Source organism: Apteryx rowi, unplaced genomic scaffold (assembly GCF_003343035.1).
Source record: "Apteryx rowi isolate R43461 unplaced genomic scaffold, aptRow1 scaffold_334, whole genome shotgun sequence".
Lineage (NCBI taxonomy): Eukaryota > Metazoa > Chordata > Aves > Apterygiformes > Apterygidae > Apteryx > Apteryx rowi.
The window spans coordinates 354,826-360,974 of NW_020449797.1; positions in this window are offsets into that span (position 1 = coordinate 354,826).

Consider the following 6,149-nt stretch of genomic DNA (forward strand, 5'->3'; position numbering starts at 1 on the left):
TGAGAATTTTAGTTTTGCCTTCTTTTCTCACAAGAGCTCTATGGTTTTAGCATGTCACGTGTGTAGTTTCACAAGTTTTGTTTGTTTTAGACWGAGACAACTTGGTCTTATTAGCTCTTTCTATCCCCACCGGTTTTGGTGGGGTCCCAAGTGCCTCCTTACTTATATTGCAAAAGGAAATCCTCATAAACCATGTAAAGCCCTAAAAAAGTTGAGGGCAAAATTGAGTGGATCTCTGCTCTTGTAGGCAGCGTTTTCCTCTTGTGCAGGGCTGCCACTGGTGTCAGTGGAAGCTCTGCAAAAAGAAAGTGAATCGCAGCGTGGAGGTTCACTCTCCACATCGGAAGGGATAGGCTCACGCTGAGTATCTTTTCTGTATTTGCTATATATTTAAGGGAGATTATTGCTGGGATTTCTAGAGCAGAATGTCGTCACTGCAGCACTTCTGTAATTTACAGATAATGGTCTAGGAAATGGAAATGCAGTTCAGGGGACTGGGCATGGTATGGGGTTATTTTCTCCAAGGCTGGCAAGATGCTTGTCTTTCTACCGAATTTGAGAAGGCACATGCTTATTTCTATATTATCATTACTCCTTTTAGATGAGTCATCAGCAAGGGATAGATAAAAAATTATTTGTGTTTTTAAAAACTATTACCTGGATCTTTTCTTCGGAAAATGAGAATTTCTTTTGCTTATCTATAGTAATTCAGATTCCTCCAAATTAATAATTAATTTTAAGCTTAATTTTACCTCTTTACCTCTCTTCCAACACACAGACATGTATGTATGTATGTAAATGTACATATGCATATCCCATCAAAATAATTTCAGCATAGGTAGGAATACCATGAACCAAAAGTTTGGCATCCCTGCTATAGTGAAGGCTGACTGCCACCTATGGTAAGACTTCATGTTAGCATATTTAGGATAAAATTTTAATATTATTCATTGTAATTGATTCAATTTGTAATTATTCTAGCTGATCACCATTTTATTCATTTGCTATAGATTTTGTCAACAGCAATTATGTCTTGTCTTCAGTAAGCTGAATATTAAAACCACCTCCCTTATTAAGGAGCATCAGCTTTACAATGAGTAAAAAAAAATGGTAGAATGCTCTTATTTTTTCTTATCCTGAGTAAAGGATAAATAGAAGTATCCTAATTTTCCATGCAAGAAAAAAAGACTTCATGGTACACAGGTACATCATAATAGATAATGCTGTATTTAATGATTACTGTGATTTTAAAGTTTAGCTAACCCAATGAGTTAATATTTTTTAATGCTTTCTTTTACCCAATACATAAAAATATCTTAGTTACGCAGTCTCATGGAAATATGCATGTAACTAGAATGAAGTAGTAATTTTTGATTCAAAATTTTTCATTTTTCAAAGGAAAACGAAAGCTAAGTGGCAGAGAATAGAAAAATGGAAGGCTTGATTATGTAAGACGTGCTTTTCTTATCATCAGTTTAATTAGCATTTGCTCAGAAAACTCAGAAGGAAGCGCAGACTAAAATGTCAAAATTTATTGTATTAAAATATATATTTTCCAAATCAGCTTTCAGATACTTAAAAGCAAATAGTCTGACAATTCTGTACATCTGACTACTAGTTCAAAAGAGAAAAAATGGTAGATTACAGCCACTGTAGTGTAGTAGGTTGCATTAAAATGGCCATCACTATCCTTTTTTCAGAAATTGCGTATGTAACAATAGTTGAAAACCTAGCAGATTAATGTATGTATTTTATTTGGGGGAAAAATCATTTTGCTGCAGTAAATGGAAGTTAATTGTAGCCATTATATTTCTCCTTTTCGGGGCAGGGACATTCTATTTCTGAGGGAACGGAGAGAGAAAGGAACTCACAAAAGGAAGATCATATTAAAAGAGATAGCAACTAATAAAAGCTAAGAATGAGTTCCATATTCATTTTTAAAATCCTCCTTTTAAAGTAATCTTTGTCCTGGGCCTTCTTATATGTATTCTACTTCACTACATATGGTAATAACCCTATCAAAAAAATGGAAATAAATATAACACCAGTGCTTATCTCGAGCATTTCCACAAAGTTTTATTACTGAACTTATGTTATACATTTATGAAATATTGTAAAAGCAGTATATGCCACTTAAGTATCAGATGTTGACATCAACATTTCATGCTTACTCTTTAACAGCATCAGTACCCCTCATAACCTAAACAATTCAGACATTTACAGTAAAAATATTTGTGCTTAATAGACAAAAGCATCTTATAACAAAATTAACTCTATTCCATAGCAATTCATTTCTGATACATTTTTTTTCCTATTATTGAAGTAACATATTTTAGACACTGCAAAAATAGCATTTTCCAATCTACTTACTTGCATCCACTTTGGCTACCAAATCAAGCTGTCAACTGTCCAGCAATGTTTTCCTGTATTTTCAAACCAGTTTAAACTTAACCCATTTATTCTTCTTGGATAAAAACTTTATATCAGACATAAATTGCTTCCTCCTTTTAGCATGCTTGATGAATCCAGTTTAAAACAAAACACAGAACTGCATGAGCACCTGTGACAAATGACCTGTCTCAGCCATTGTACTTAGTTATTTAATCTCTCACTAGAGTACAGTTTAATAGGTATACGATTTTAGAGTGCATTCCTCCTCCCCAACCTACTGCTAGCAAAGGCATTATTTCCCATGAGTCATACTAAAACCTGAACAGAATATAGCTGAACCTTTTAAAATGAATACTAGAAGGGAAATAAACATATAAACTAGTCCCCCAAATTTCCACGTGCAATAAAAAAGTAAAAAAAAAAAAAAAAGAGGATTTCTAAACTAATAGATCAATTAAGAGAACACAAAACAAAACCCTTCTGTCAAGGGGGCGCTTCACTGAGTTACTACTTGTATACTTGCATAAGTAGTATAAATATACAAGTAGTACATGTGTAGACTGAGTGAGAATTTTTTCTTTATATAACCAGTATTATGAGCTCTGAGATATTCCAGATTCAGTGTCTTTAAAACTGAGGCCTTGTTAAAGGAGAGGTTACTTGGGAAGATATATGATATTGGCAAACTGAACTAGGTTTCTCCTGATTTTCTTTCACACATGATCTCTGTGCATGATAGAGAAAAAATTAAACACCAAGCAACCCACCTAATTCTTTGAAGCGCTTGTTGTTAATTTTATGTCTTTATGAAGGGACAAGGAAAATTTCACTTCCCAAATAAAGAAATGCAGAACATCATAGCTTTAAAAATATCATTCGTCCTGTTCTTTACAGATATCTCATCAGTTTCACTTGAATGCTGCTTATAATGTATCATACAGATTTTACTACTTAGTGCCTATATGGATTTTTATTATCTAATAACTTCAATAATTGGTCACAGATTTTTATTACGCTATGTATTTTTCCAGTATTTAGTTAAATGTCCRTATTTTTCAACATTCAAAACATTACTGTATTTTGGTCTATTCCACTGTGCTTTGACTCTGGAGAAGTGCATAGACACTCCTAATATAATATGCTTACAGAAGCAATTAAACAAAAAGCAGATTAGCTTGTGATACATTGGAATGAATGGGACTTTCTTCCTGTTTCTTCATAATAATTTATAGTTGAGAAAGGGAGCAAAGCACCTGAACTGACTCATTTTAAATTCCAGAAATGCAATGAACTTCACAAAAAATCTGTGGTTAACTCATTTTTTAAGTAACCATGCAGAACTGACAGCTATTAACAGTAGCAAGGACTTGCATAACAAGGACTTGGAGAAAGGACTTAGTACTATCAATGCCCAAGTGATCCAAAGAGAATGAAGGCACGTTTTTTCTTTATAATGCATTATGTAACAGCATAGAGGGCAATCTGAGACATATGAAAAGACACAGGACCCAGAGTTGCTCTTATACTTGTTATTTATCATAAAAGTATTTTATAGAGCTTATAGCAGAAGGCTTATGAAACACCTAACTTATGAATATTATCCTGTATAAATGAGTTTAAAATGTTGTACTTGACATGTTTCATGTTTTCTACATCTTTAGGAAAATCTAGTAAGTCCTTTAATTCATTTTATTCAAACTTCTGCAATACATGCAGTCTCAGATAAAATAATATTGTCAAAATCTGTGATATCTGGACTCTTCTGGTTCACATTAGTGTGAAGAGAAAACTGCTGTTGAGCCGACACATTGATAGATTAGGAGTTCTGCTGAAGAATAGCTAAAAATGGTGATTCAATCTTGTCGTTCCAATGTAAGAAGAATAAAAGTGGAGATGTTACTTATGATACCATGTCTTTTATCAAACCCTAAAGGGTTCTGGCACATCAAACACACTCTCTTTTCTGAGATCTGCTTCTGCTTTACTGGTATAAAATACCAACATAAATAAATGAAATTAAATTGGCCTAAAAAAAAAAGGGAAAAAAAAAGAGGTGAGCTTGGCCCTAAATTTATTTAAACATGAAAATGAAAACCAGAATGTAGAAAACCTGGTTTGTTTTTTTTTTGTGGGGGGGGGGGAAAGAAGGTCTGCTCCTTTTTTACAATAGAGATGCTGGTCCTGTAATGAGGAAATAGAGAGCTAGTAGGATTATGAAACACAAGTAACACGAAGGGCAAATCTGACTGAAAGAGAGGGAGAATGTTATTCCAATCATTAAAAACTTAGCTGGGTTTGTTGCTTAAACTGACTTAAATCACTATAGCTCCTCTGAAATCAATAAAGTGATACAGATTTACCTAAGACATAATCTTGCTCCCCTGAAATCAATAAAGTGATACAGATTTACCTAAGAGATAATCTTGCACATAAGATAATGTGGTTCATCATCTTCTGTTAGGACATGTAAACATATATATGTGTGGAGAAAAGCCTTTTTTATATAGCTCCTTAAACTACTCAAATATTACTTTTAAAAGAGACATTTTATAGTGCTTTTGCTATTTTACCCCTTGTTCTCTGTTGATCTGAACCTCATGTGATCATTTACATTGAAGTGAAGTCAGGTTTAAACGCTGTCTTCAGTCTCTCAGTGCTTCACACGTATCTGTACTGCTGCAAATCACCCTGAAAGGCTCAAGATGGCAGAGAACTGGGGCCTTGATGGTTTGTACCTTCCTTCCATGGAAATCACTGAATACTCCTACTGCTTATTTCTGAATCATTCAAGAAGTCCTGCAAAAACACAAGGGGAAATAAGATTTGACAATCCTCATCCTTCACTGAAAGGGAAAGCAGGTAAGAAGAAAGAAATGGGAACACAGGGGGAAGGCTTTCTTATTTCCCCTCTCCCAAAGGGAAAGAAACCTTGACTCATTCCGCATTATATCACAGGGATACAAACTGGGATGCACCTCAGATTTGTGATTCTTTGGTGCTTTTATTTTGGGGGAAGAATGAGTTGTTCTTTTGAATTTTTTCCTTTAGTAAGGCTTCTCTAAAAAGTAGTCACAGCTTCTCCTTTAATAATGTTTCATACTGCACAGAAATTTTTATCTTAAAAAAAAAAAATCTTCCCAGCRTTCCTGTGACATAAGTTTTGTTCCCATTTGGGTATGAAGGTGTAAAGGGGGGGGGGGAACAGCAGGAAGGCAAAAAGTTAAGCATCTTGCTCAAAGCCACAGGCAGAGCCAGAAACCAAGATTAAATCCAAGAAATGTCTCAGCCCAGTTCTGTGTTTTGCTCACAGCCCTTAACACACACACTCACCTTCCAATTAYGCACACTGACGTTATTTTGAACGCTGTTAGGGTATTTAGGCTATGTACTAACATATTTGGATATGGGAAAGAAACAAGTCAGCAGAATTTGGAGTGTGTGCAGCAGTAAACAATAACTAGGTAGAGGTGTCTCAAGCAATGCTGTTATGGCTTGATGGCAAAGCAGATTAACACATGCTTCTTCCAAGCCCGATAAGCTCGATAGCAAGTGAAATGAGTTAAATTTTCTCAGTCTGAAACTTAATTTTTCTTCATATAAAAATACCGTGTAGCTCTCCAAGACAAGAGCCCTTAAACCTGAAAACCTGCTTTTGAGAGCAACAGGCCCCGTAACAGAAAGGCAGCGCACGACGGGGACCGAGGGAGACCGCGCGGGCCGCCTGCGCCACGCGCTGCCCCGCAGCTCCCCTCAGGCGA